Source organism: Peromyscus maniculatus, chromosome 1 (assembly GCF_049852395.1).
Source record: "Peromyscus maniculatus bairdii isolate BWxNUB_F1_BW_parent chromosome 1, HU_Pman_BW_mat_3.1, whole genome shotgun sequence".
NCBI classification, from domain to species: Eukaryota; Metazoa; Chordata; class Mammalia; order Rodentia; family Cricetidae; genus Peromyscus; species Peromyscus maniculatus.
In genome coordinates, this window is record NC_134852.1 from 103,067,924 (window position 1) to 103,082,088 (window position 14,165).

Genomic DNA, 14,165 nt, shown 5'->3' on the forward strand with positions numbered 1-14,165 from the left:
TTGGGTCCAAATAGAAAGCCATGAGGTCCTACATACAAGATTCAAGAGCAGTCTAAACCAACGGATATGCGATACAGAAGATTAATCAAGTATCTTGAATCCCAAGATGAAGAACTGGAGCACTAAGCTAGACAAGGCTAGGCAAAGCAAACGGAGCCCACATGTAGCTCAGTGTGACCCCAGACTCCTGACCCTTTTGCTGGTCTGCAAAATGAAAGGATGTCATTTACAACCCCCAGAGCCCTCCCAGTTCCTTTGTACTAGGAATATATGTGTGTGAGAAAACTGAGTGATAAAAAGGATGTACTAAATATTCTGAAATAGTTAATTTCTGCTTAAACAGGGTCGTTGCTGCATTTCTTTTCAATTAATAGAATGTTTAAAACTAAAAAGGCACATGCCTGTGCTTTTTCAGAGGAGATGGTTAGAATTTAATCATCAAAATAAAGCTTAATGTCTTAGCATAACTTCCTCTTAAAATATCTGGCCTCACCTATAAAGCCCCATTCTTTTCTTCATCGCCTGGCATACCTAACCTTTTACCCTTTGTCTAAGATATTCTCCCTACGCCCACTTCCTTCCCCAGAATAGATGTCTTCCACTAGTCCTTCAACTCTGAGATGGTTCCACGCTGTATGCCTTCTCTTCCCACTCCTACGTAATCATAGCAATACACACAGGATCTCCTCCAGGTTAGTTAACTCACTTTAAGACACCCCCTGCCTGTTCTCTCTACACTTACCACACTAATGTGTAAAGTCACACTTAGTTCTCCACTTTCCTCACTAGACTGTAACCAGGAGAATGTCACCCTTGTTCACCTGACACATTATGAATGTCTTATAAAACCAATAAATAAATAAAGTCAGACCAATATTTTAACTAAATAGATTCAGAGTGAAGACCTTGGAGCATAATATTTGGCCAAGAATACACATACATAATACAGATGTAGGGAGAAGGGTCTGGTGTGCAGACAGATGATTTTCTAAGTGTTGCCAGCTGACAACAATGTGTGTATTTGAGATTGCAACAACTGGTCTTTTATAATAGTATGTCTTCCATGTAGCGGCCACTAGAGGGCAACATCCTCAAACTCTGAACATCCTTTGGGGTGGAGAGAGAATAGTAAAATGTTTTCCCTTTTTTCTGATTAAAATGTGTATGGATAATCTTATGTTTGTGGTAGTTATAGGACCTGTGGGCTGTAGTTTCCATGATTAGGGGTTTAACAGTTATAATTACCTTTCTAGTGTGAAATTAAAACCTAGATTAACTGTGATAATCACATCTCCATGCACTGCAAATATTATCTTACACAAGCCTCCTACCACACCGCCAGGGAATACATTCTTCTCCCAATTTCTAAAGAAACCATTCAGATTCAGCAGCATTAAGTGAGTGCGTAGCTATAAGAAATCAAAGTACCTATAAAGACTTACTAAGTACTGAGATGTATCAGGCATTTCCCATTCCCTGCCCAGTCAGAGAGCTGGGGAGGAAGGGATATCAAAGTTGTCCCCAGCAGCACAGAATTGGCAGTGCATCCTTAGAAGAGGAACTGTGTGTGGTTTTTAGTGACTACAAGGTATCGTTTGGTGATGATGTCCGAAGGGTCTATCTCAGGCCTGTCTGCAGGCATGGAGCCCTGGAGCGCCTTCTGTTGTCTGTACCAGCTGGGCCCGCCTAGCTTTCATAGGCCATTTGAGTTGCTGTATGTTTACAGGGGACTCAAAAAGCCACAGGTTAAGGATCATGAACATGAATTATTAGATTACAGGGCAGAAGGGCAACTGAGATGTCCTAAAGAGAAAGGATAAAACAAGGGTAAAGGAAAATGGAGTAAAAATTAGTCGTAGTAACATGGGATCATACCTGTAATCCCAGTACGCTGGAGGCTGAGGCAGGGGATTGGTATAAGTTTACATTCAGTCTGGGGTTTGGGATGGGACTGTGTTTCAAATCATGAAAAACAGAACAGTCATTAGATGGAGTGAGGTCCATCTGTCTGTGAAGTAAGAGCGAGTCTGATTTCGCAGAAGCTAAACTAATAATTCCAGAAATCAGAGTTTTCAAGCATTGAGGAGGATATAGATTCACAGAAGGTGGACCAAACCCGTTTACTGCCTTAGTCTAAGTAAACACCAGCAGTGCCTTCTAAAGGCCCTCAGGAGGCCTGCATGCACCAGGCACAGCCTTGCATGCTAGTTCCAGAAGCAGGCTAGGTGGAGGCATTATTAATCCAAGGGGCTTCTCCCTGCAAACTTGAGAAAACTTGGCCTATATCTGGCCTGCTGCTCTCTTCCATTCTTTTCCTCCTTGCACCTCCTGATTGAGCAGCCAGCCAATGGGATGCAGGGATGCCACTGACTGCCTTCAACATGGGAGCTGTGGAAGTTGTCTACACTGTCCAGGGGGCTCTGTCCCAGCAGGTGAGTGGGGACAGTGAAAATGTGAATCCCACACAGGGCAGAGGACTCCTCACCTCTGTTCTCATGCTGATGACTGTCAGGGGTGAACTTACTGAGAATTTTGCTGCAAAGGATGTCAGTCATCACAGTCAGATTTTCATTATAGGAACTACGTGGCATGACTATCATCACCATGCTCTAAGGCCTGTAGGGCTGCTGTGAGGAAGGACCAAGACAGTGCCTGTCGCATTTGAGTTTCTTTGGTACGTGGAAGGAGTTAGTTAGTTGGTGTTGGCTATTGTTTTGGTTGTTGTTGAAGGACTTGTCAGGCTCTTGTATGAAATGGGGGTTGACTCATCTACACTGCCCTGGAAAGCACAATCTGAAGCAAAGGAGCACCGAGAAAGGGGCTGTGAATTCGGTAGGTCTCCATGGTGGAACACCAATAGTCTTCAATAAGTCACATGGGCTCACCCAGTCTCCACACCTAGGCCAGCGATTACTTGCTGTAGCTGCTCAGTCCACTAACACTAATATACCCAACACAGTCTCATGTACCACAATGTAGTTGCTCATTAGAAGTAGATCAAAGGTTCTCAACCTTCCTAATGCTGCGGCCCTTTAATACAGTTTCTCAAGTTGTGGTGACCCCCAACAATAAAATTATTTTTATTGCTACTTCATAATTGTAATTTTGCTGCTGTTGTGAATCATAATGTAAATATTTGATATGCAGTCTATCTGATATGTGACCCTTGTGAAAGGGTCCTTTGACTCCCAAAGGGATCACAACCCAAAAGTTGAGAATGACTGCAATAGACAATACAGAGGGATTCAGAGAATATTACAAAGTACTCCTGCGACAGGTAGAATTTTTTTGTTGTGTCTTTGTCTGACTCTTAGTACTGAAAATATAACTTGTCCTCACTTTAAAACTTTCATCATCTAATGTGGCATAAAGCTGTCCTACAAATGGACATTCATTAAAAATTATCCCTTTAAAGGCCTTACCTTCTCTGAGGAGTGGATGAGAGGTGGGACTGGGGTAGGGGTGGGGATGGGAGAAGGGGATGAAAGGATAATTGAGACTGATATGTAAAATATGCAAAAAAAAAACCACCTTTTTATAAATAAATAAATCAATAAATAAAAAAGAAAAAATTATTCCCTTAGAATACCATTTGGTTTCCATGGTAACTAGATTTTGCTTTAATTTTTTGTTTTCAAAGAGTAAAAGGAGATTTTAGAATCAGAGCATAATTTGAACCCAGCTTCTCTATTAACTAGATGTGGGATCTGTGAACAGGTCTTTGATGAGTCACCTTGTCTATAAAATAAAGCCAATGACTTTTGACTCAAAAATTCTTGTGGGCATTCATTGTACCATAGGGTATGCAATACCCATCATAGTTACCAAGGTCAGGTGGCCTGCATCCTTTGGCAGCAACACCAGCTGGCCCAAAGTTAATGGCTCTGCAAGCTGAGCTGGTCTCAGTTCTAAGAGCAAATGTCCTGATTTCTAACTGACTGCTTCATCTGGGCCCGGTGACATGGCCTAGGTCCTACCAACATAACCTGAACTCTAGTGCATTTTCACACTTCAGTTCTGACCTGGGAATTGCCCAGGGGTCTAATGGTCTCAACTCTTGTTCTGCCCTCCCTAAATGGAGGCAGATGAAATAGCTCACACTGAGGTCATATAATGTAAACAATCTCAACTACCTGTGTCAGCATGTTAACAGCATATGTTTAGCCCAAGGCTAAATAAATTCATCGTAACTATCAGATGATATAGTTCTCAGTAACTCTAAAGAATGAATTGCAGAAACACAGTGCTCTGTAGCATCTCAAAAGCAAGTAGATAAGGTTGTGCTCTCTCTAATGGGTGCCTTGGATTCTTACAAATCCTCATATATGGTACAGGCCATGGCACAATACAAACAATCAGTAAATGTGAATTTAAATGCTTGGGGTCATATCAGATGCTCAGCTATAGTGTGTGTGTGTGTGTGTGTGTGTGTGTGTGTGTGTGTGTGTGTGTGTTCACATGTGAGCATATATATGCATCTGTAATTATTAGAGATACCATCCCTCAGAAGCCATCCATCTTGTTTTGTGAGATAGGGTCTCTCATTAGCATGGGCGAGTTCAGCTTGGCTCTGGGCCACAAAGTCCCCAGTGCTGTGATTATAGGTGACACTGAGCTTTTTACTTGGTTCTTAGACTTGAACCCAGGTCCTCTTGCTTGCGTGGTAAGCCCTTCGCTGACTGAGCTATCTCCCGAACCTGTTCATATATGCTTCCTAGTCAACACAAGCACAAAGGACCGGCAGGCCACTTAGGGAAGGGAGTTGGAAGACATAGTCACAGCACTCTTCTTCAGCTGGAAACAAAGTAAGAAATGGTTTGTCTAGAAAATGTCATGGGGCCACCAAGATGGCTCAGAGGGTTAACGAGCTTGTGTCAAGTAAAGACAACAGGATCCCTAGGAGCCAGATGTAGACAGAGAGAACAACTCCCACACGCTGTCCTCTGTCCTCCACATGGACATGACCGCACAAACAGACACGCACAATCCATACACATAAAATAAAAATAAATAAACATAAACTATAAACACACACACACATGTGCATGCTTAAATGAGCAAACAAATAAAATAGGAAATGTTCTGTACTGAGGAGAATCATAAAAGTAAAATTTGAATTAGACTTTCTAAGACAAGGAGGCCATGCAGCATATGGCAACTAACAGGGCAAGGATTCCTTGTCCATAGACAGCACCACTAAGACATGGTCAAAAGCTTCAGGCAGAGGGTGTTCATGGCAAGTTCTTCCAGATAAAGGCTCATCGTGGAAGCCTATACCACAGGGTCCGTTTTCCTGTCTCCCTTTTAATTTCCTTTGATGACTTTAAACACTTCCCACAAACCCTCTCACACTTCCCACACACACTCCCAGTCCTGTCTCCCACATATTCTGTGGGGAAAGTGGGGTTCTGTGTGTGTGTGTCGTGATTTCCTCTGATTTCTTTCTCAGAGTATGCCTTGGAGCAAGTTTCGGCTCCTTAGCTCACAGCTCAACGCTGTTCCGTTAGACAGTGCAAATTTGCTCTTTTCCGTAATCGCCAATAACAAATATGGATGTAGTGCCACCTCCCGATTTCCCGAGGCAAACTTTTCACATTAAACTCATACACCTACCTTCTAAAACTACTCTGGCAAGAAGAACCAGCCAGATTTAGTTGGCAATTTTGTCTTTAAGCTAAGAAACAAATGTCCTGAGGTTTATACACCAAATAATAATGTTGTTGTTGTTGTTTTGACTATTAACTGCATACCTCTGAAAAACAATTTTTAAAATTTGCCTTCTATTCATATTAAAAATACAAAATTAAAATTTCTTCTAGTGATTATTTAGCAGTGGTTTGGGATTAAATGATGCAGAGTTGGCATGTTTCTGTGTAAGTGTTTCCAGTTTTGTGAGCTTTGCCCTCATGTGGATTTGTCTTTCTATGGATCTGTATTTGTAAAATCTATGTGTAGAATCTTCACAGACACTTTGATCCTAGAACTGTTGGTTAGTGACAGTCGTGGAACTGAAAAGTAACTTTCCTTGGCTGCTCATTTGAAAAAGATGCTTAAATGAAACAAAAAGATAGTGTTTAAATTCAATGTGTTAAAAGAACAGCTGCCATTTGTTGAATGGATTTTTATACCTTAGTCCTTAATATAATCCTGTTCCCCTTTGGAAGTAGATATTCACATCATTGCCTCATAGACAAACAGAGTTAAAATTCCAAAATGTCAAGGTATGGGAAAAGCCCATATACTTTCCTTTGCCCCACAGATAGATAGATTAGATAGATGGATGGATGGATGGATGGATGGATGGATGGATGGATGGATGGATGGATGGATGGATGGACAGACAGGATAGATAGATAGATAGATAGATAGATAGATAGATAGATAGATAGATAGATAGATAGATAGATAGATAGATAGACAGACTAATGATAGATTAATTCTATGAAATGCAGTACCAATTTTCATCCATGTATGACAGTACACATTGTTTGAGTTCTTTTCATACAATTTTTTTTATTTCCTACATCTCAGCTCTTGAGATAAAATCCTATAAAGTAAGCTGTGCTCTTATTGACAGCGAATGCCTCAACAGTAAAGCTGTCTCTTAAATATGCACAAGTTTGGGACATGGTAGAGGACCTATTCTTACCAAAAAAAGACTTCTAGAATCAATTATCAAGTAAGTAAATATATGGTTTTTATAATGAAAGATGTTAAAAGAGGTATATAGTTCTTTGCAGAATCAAGCACTATATAAACGCGAGCGCGCGCGCGCGCACACACACACACACACACAATCACAAAGATCACAGAATTCTAACTAAAAAAAAATTTGGATAGATCCCCTTGTACAATATTTTTGTTTTTCTCATAAATAAAGTGATGAAGGCTCAAAATTCTAAAGCTAAATAGTGGCAGATTATAGAGCCACAATCAGTGAAGAGTTTCAAAATGTCACCTGTCCCTGGGGTTTGGAGCCTATGATAACATAAGAGGTGTGATCAAAATTAGCATGTTACCTTAAGTGGTTTATGTTTTTCAGCAGTGTGTGTGTGTGTGTGTGTGTATCTGTGGTGTCTGCATGTGTGAATATATGTATGTCTGTCAAGAACTGCAGCATCATTTTTTTTTTTAGAGAAATAGTCACTTGATTGCATACAGCTCTTGATAGATATTGTCATTAGCCAAATAGGAGTTTTGCCTTTGAAACCAAACTTATTTACTAACATTTTGATTAATTAATGTTCTGAAAAGAAATTTATAGTACCAGTTCACAAGCTAAAAAATTTTTAATTAAATATAACAGATAAAGTTATACTCATTTTTCCTAGAAAATGAAGTGTAATTTATGTGTTTTCTTGGTGAGTTATATGTGTTTTGTGAACATTTATTGGTCTCACACTCATCCAAAAGGCCACACCTTTTCCTTGTTTACCTCACTTTCTTATTATACCTATCTTTTGTAAAAGCAATATTCACAAATAATGTATTCTTTGCAAATGGGAGTTCTGCATGCAGTAATTATCTATTACCTAGTACAACACTCAAGGTTTTCATTATTCTCCAAATATGGCTTTATCCTATGTTTCTTCAACCTGTATTTTCTAGCTAAAGTCCACACCAAAATCTTAAGAACATAATGATGGTTTTATACTTTTGTAAGTAAACGAAGCGGGGTATGTTGGCACACACCTGTAACCCAGCATGAGAAGCTGAATAGGAGGATTTTGAGGCCAGTGTGACTACAGAGCTGGACTCTACTTCAAAACAGAAAGAAATGGTGAGGATGACAAAAGATAAGCAAGAAGTAGAGATTGCAATAGAAATGATGGAAATATTGACCTACACATATATCCTAAAACCTGAAGTGGAACTGGTACTAGGCAAGGGATAAGGGGTAGGTAGGAAGGAAGCATGGAGTCAATAACCTTCAACCTACGATGATGACATTAAGGAGCAGGTTGAACATTCAGTCTATTCTTTGATATGATGCAGCAGGGCTCTACATTAGACAGCGATGGATTTGAAAGAGTGTCTAAAAGCAGTTCCAGGAGCCAGCAATTCCCAAGAAGCTTTTCCCAGAGTGCTAGATGGAAAACAAAAAACAAAAAACAAAACATAGCAAGGCTTATCCTAGACTTGAAGCCACAGAGCATTAGATATAAACAGGACAGTCTGAGATAGCATTTCATAACTTCAGTCTGGATAATTCTGCTACTTCAGTATGGGAAAACAAGTTCCTCTGGCATGCCTGTTTGACATTTTCATTGTGTTGATGGAATTAGAACAGTTTTTTATGAACTTTTCACATTAAAAAGTTCAAGTAGATAATGCAACTTAAAAAATTCTACAGTAAACACAGTCAGCTGCAGTCTGCCCTCTCATCAGAGCAGGAGAAATCAGCTAGGGAAGAAAAGGAGGTGGAGGCAGATCCGTCCAAGGGATCAAGCAGGAGATATTCAAGCACAGCCACGGCCGGAGGAGCATGGAGCCAACTCAGACAGCCACAGAGAAAATGTGAGGCAGAGGGGGTAAGGGAATGTGGTCCCTCCTGGTATACTGATCAGCAGAGGATCACAGAGGTGAGACCCTAAGTGTAGGACAGAGAGGAATAGAGAATGAGGGACAAAGAAAAAACTGCTCAAGAATGAAGCCCCCCCGCCCAGCTTTGCAGTGTTGTGTATGTGGTGACTCTTCCAGGTGGCTTGTGTTTGCAAAATAGAAATCATTCCGGCTTCATGCAGTTGCTCAACGGACAACAGAAAGATAGAGCATGGAGAGTTTAAAGATTCAGAGTCATATTCTGGGTCCTGAGAAACTCCCACTGATGATAACAGCAAGAATTGGTTGTGTATATTTTATTCTTGGGATGACAAGTGGAATGCGGTAAATGAAGCTTTCGAGTGACAGGTCCCTGCTCCCTGCAGCCTCTTGTGCTTCTCCCTGTCCTTACGGACTTCATGCTGGACAGTCCGATCCCACAGATGGTGGCAGAACCTGCTCATCCTTTACAGCCGCCCTTTCCCAAAACTGAGTCCAGTGTGGCTCACAGTTAAGGAAAGAGATGGGTCGGGAGGTGCAAGCTTGGTCACAGGATTCTTACAAATTTGATGTTAAGATACTCTGGGAGGCCGTGCTATCTGTGATGCCCAAAGCTGCAAAACTTCGTAGAGGAACTATCCCATGTTCCAATCCGTTGCATGCAAAGGAAGCAGCTCCTCCAGACAGGACTCCCACACGCCTGGAGGGTCTTTTCCATAGCCAGAAAAGCATTAACCCACAGAAATGACAGCACTCGCAGGAGCTGGGGCTGCTCTTAAAGCCACCTTTTCTTGATATACCGAGGGATCCTTGAGCCTTGTGCATAGAGGGAGGAGTTTTCTCAGCTTTGGTAGCTGTTTGAGGCAGAATGCCACCTGTAAACCTGGGGCAGCAACTATCAGTTACTATAGAGAGAAGGGGGGAAGTAGGGGGAGAGAGGATAGTTTGTATGTCACACAGTCTGCAGCCCTTTTCTTCACTCTGTTAGTTTGGAAACAGGTACTGATCTCTCTGTACCTCAGTTTCCCCATTTTGAAAGTTGCCTTTACTGGATCAGGCCCTCTGGATAAGTGAGACAGTTGATTAGCTTGATCTGTTTGGGAGGCATCCAGGCAGTGGGACCAGGTCCTGTCCTCAGTGCATGAGTTGGCTGTTTGGAACCTGCGGCTTATACGGGGACACTTGGCTCAGCCTGGGAGGAGGGGACTGGACCTGCCTAGACTGAATCTACCATGTTGAACTCAATCCTCAGGGAAGTCTTTGCCCTGGATGAGATGGGAATGGGGGGTGGGCTGGGAGGGATGGGGGCCAGAGGGGGGAGAACAAGGGAATCCGTGGCTGACATGTAAAATTAAATTAAATTATAAAATAAAAAAAGAAAGTTGCCGGGCGGTGGTGGCGCACGCCTTTAATCCCAGCACTCAGGAGGCAGAGCCAGGCGGATCTCTGTGAGTTCAAGACCAGCCTGGGCTACCAAGTGAGTTCCAGGAAAGGCGCAAAGCTACAAAGAGAAACCCTGTCTTGAAAAACCAAAAAAAAAAAAAAAAAAAAAAAAAAGTTACCTTTAGTCTAGGTCTTAGAGGAACTAGCAATAGAAAGCCTAACAAGTACCTTCTTAGTCGATATATGATCATTTGTGTTTTCTTTATTAATAATCACCTTTCTCATGAAAATTCTGGTCACAAGCCATTTTTTAAAAGCTATCTGTCTGGAGTCTAGATATATACCCTATTTCACCCCCTCTCTTTCCTTTTATATGCTCCTGATTCTCTATCCTGTTCACCTGTTCTTTATTGGAGGTTAAGCTTATGCTACAAACTGAGCCATGGTGATGATCGTGATTTCCTGGTGCTGCTTTCTAATTAAAGGAGTATGGACTTACAGCTCTGTTCACCTCCAAGCTCCGGCAACCAGCCATGGAAACTCAGACTTTTCTGGGGAGCAGCATTCTGTGGGGAGCAGCATGCTGTGTGCTAAATTGAGAGGCCTGGAAAGGAGGGAATTAGTTAGCAATTAGAAAGGATTTCAGTGACTGAAAAAAAATAGGGGGAGGGGGGACCTTCCTAGCCTATGTAAATGGAAAATTTTCTGATGCTTACAGTATCCACTGGGGACCTCTGAGATGCTGAAAAGCCAAGGCTGTTTTATGAAGTCTTGATAAACACTTGAGAGAGTGGAGGAAGAGTTGGAGGAGCCGGCTTCCAGAGAAGGCATACTGACGGCAGCCATTGTTCCTCTTCTGAATTTCTTTTTGCCTTTTCCAAAGAGTTTTGAAATGTTTCTATAGCTTCCTCTAAATCTCTTTTATAAAATCACTGACTTTGAGTTCCCAAAAGATGACATATTCAAGATGGAAGCCCTGACATAGGAAGCTCTGCCCACCCAGTGCCTCTTCTGTGGGTTTCTGGGTATCTCTCCTATTAATACCTCTCACCTCAGTTTCTTTCCTAGTTTGCCACCCTTTCATTATTAGCTACTGAACTGGCCACCAAGTCACTGGCAGAGTAGTTCATAGTGCCTCTTCAGAGGAGCAAGGGTCTGTGGATCTTTAGAGTTCCTAAGAGTCAGGGAGGATATTTACCAGGCACAAATAAGTCTATAGTCCCTCACTAGTAATTTGTAGTGACCACAATTTGTGTACCATTCTGGGAATACAAGAAACCTATAGCAATTGAAGGATCTGCCTTCATGAGGGTTACAGTTCAGTTACTGATATTTATTCATAAGGAAGGAAAGAGATAAAGGAAGCAAATAACAGAACAAGTTATGTAGTATTGCCTACTTTTTAAACAGTAACTATATCTGGAGGTAATAGTGTGGTTTTGAATGATATATAGTCATTCACTTGCATATACAGACATGTAAGAGACAGGACTATAGAAAGTGTTTTGTGCGCGTGTGTGTGTGTGTGTGTGTGTGTGTGTGTGTGTGTATGTAGGGGGCGTACAGAGAGCAGTTATATGTTCAATTAATTATCAATTGTTACCTGAAGGCTAGGATAGAAAGATGTCTACAATTTCTAGTACTGTTATTGTTATTATTATTATTATTATTTTGAACTGTTTTAATTGCTTAAAAATAATAAGACACTAAGGGAAGAGAAAACTTTATGTGATGCTGCTGGCTTACAAGGCTGCTGACCAAGTGAGTTGCACTTGACCACCAACATGACAGCAAGGCTAGAAATGTAAAACTTAACCTTGAAGTGAGAGAAAATGAAGGCATCAGGGAATCGCAGGAAATAAGAAGCTGAGCAGGGACCAGGAGGAGATCCACAGGAGCAAAGCCAGAATGGGGATCTGTGGAAAGCTAGCGACTGCTGGAAAGGTTTGCTTAGGAGCTCCAGGTATGTCATGTAGAGCACCAAACACTAGAATTTTCATCTGGACTCTGTCACACATATGATGAATGACAGTGACAAGCAATTTTATCCCCTGGGCCTGAGTCAGAGTATCTGTGATATGTGAGGACCGGCCAAGAAGAACTCTAATACTTCCCACATCAAAGAACACTATGGGCTGAAGAGAGTAAAGAGTTGTGACAAATGCCTTATTGTGGAAAACCTACAAATTTGCACATGGGGCTGAAGAGATGACTCAGTGGTAAAGAATGCTTACTACTCATGCAGAGGAACTGCATTCTTTTCCTAGAAGCCACATGGAGGCTCACAACCATCTGTAACTCCAAATACAGGTAATCTGATGCCCTCTGCTGGTCTCTGCAGGTGTTTACATGTGTGTGGTGCACATAAACTAACACAGGCACATACTCATAAACCTAAACATAATACATACATACATACATACATACATACATACATACATACATACATACATATATTTGAGCTGGAGAGATAGCTCAGCAGTTAAAGAGTAATTGTTGCCCTTGAGCTGGAGAGATGGCTCAGTGTTTAAGAGGACTGACTGCTCTTCCAGAGGACCTGAGTTCAATTCTCAGCACCCACATGGCAGCTCAAAACTGTCTGTTATTCCAGTTCTGAGGCATCTGATGTCCTCACACAGACGTACATATAAACAAAAGACCAATGTACATAAATGAAAATAAATCATTAAATTAAAAAAATCCCTGAAATATTCTTAAAGAAGATACCTAGGAAATTTGAATAAATATGTTATGTAGCACAGAATTAGTTTTAGTTTTGTTAGGTTCTTTTGGTAGAAAATGACATGATGGTTATACAGAAAACATCTTTACACTGAGGAGATGGTTTGCTGACATGCTATGTCGAATTGGTAGAAGGTCTGTGAAATTATTCAGAAAAGGTGATGGTGGGTGAACCTCTGGACAACTCTCTTGGTTCCGATAGAAAGATAGGTAAGAGTTAAAGAAAGGAGTGGGAGAACAAATGTTCTAAAGCTTCAGGAACTATTGATTCTTAACGAAAGTTCTGTGAGATTTCAGTGTACCATTCTCCAAGTTTTCTGTTATTTGAAATTGCTCAAAATAAATTGGAAAGGAAATCTATTGTAACAGTCTGGATCAATATTTAGGACTTGTGTAGAAAATTAGCTAAGAACAAAATAAAAAGACAGCTTTGAGGGAAAATAGATTCCTAAGTATTACTTCTCAACAGTAGTGGTAAATGCAATCTGATTTTCAGCCTTTGCATCTATTTAGATGCAGCAATGAGATTACAAAACCCTCCTTAGTGAATTAATGAGGTTAATAGATGGTACTCTAGGATATGTGGACAGAGCCTTTTTTGCTGCTTTCAAATCTGTGTGCTATTTTGTGCAGAATTTAGATAACTTAATTTAACAAAATTCATTGGGAATTGGAATATTATGTGAAAGTTATGTTGGTGGCCAAAAGAACACGAACTTCAATTCCATCATTAAAACTGCTTAATGGAGCCATCTGACTGGTTCCAATCCTGACATCATTGTCTTCCAATAGAATTGGACAGTGTGAAGTGTCTCCTCCCTCATGGCATCCTCTCCTTTCATTTCTTGGATTATACCTTTTTTTGTTTGTTTGCTTTTTTGTTCGAGACAGGGTCTCTCTATATAGCCCTGGCTGTCCTGGAACTTGCTCTGTAGACCAAGCTGGCCTGGAACTCACAGAGATCCACCTGCCTCTGCCTCCCAAGTGCTGGGATTAAAGTCCTGTACCACCATGCCCAGCTGGATTGTAATCCAGCTCTTGACTGGTGGTTTTCATTCATCTTTGATGGTTTCCTTTTCAGTTGCTTTAGGGTTGGTTTGTTTGTTTCCATGTTGGTCATATTTTCTTCATGTTTCTTTAGGAATCTTGATCCCACAATTTAGCTTTAATGCCAACGAAGTACAAAGTACACAATTATTGGATATAGAGTAGCTACTGAGTACATGTTTAGTACCTAATATATGAGTCTGCAGGCTCATGACTACCAAATTCCGACTTTCTCCATATCAGCCCTGGTTCTCCCTGTGCGTAGATTGCTTACTCTGCATGGAAACAGCTGCACTGGGAAACATCTCAAACTCAGCGTGTGTAAAGTGGGATGGATCACCTTTATCCACAAATCTTGAATCAACCTCACGTCATCTACTTAGATACCCTGAAGTCTATCTGCCTAACCTCTTTAAATTCTTATTTTCATTTGTGTGTGTGTGTCTGTGTCT

The 14,165-nt window shown here is 41.1% G+C and overlaps 1 protein-coding gene across 23 annotated transcripts in view; it reads left to right on the plus strand.

Annotated features, from left to right (window-relative positions):
• Positions 1 to 14,165, plus strand: part of Dlg2 (discs large MAGUK scaffold protein 2) — a 1,859,766-nt gene that overhangs the window by 1,538,460 nt on the left and 307,141 nt on the right. The window lies entirely within an intron of this gene.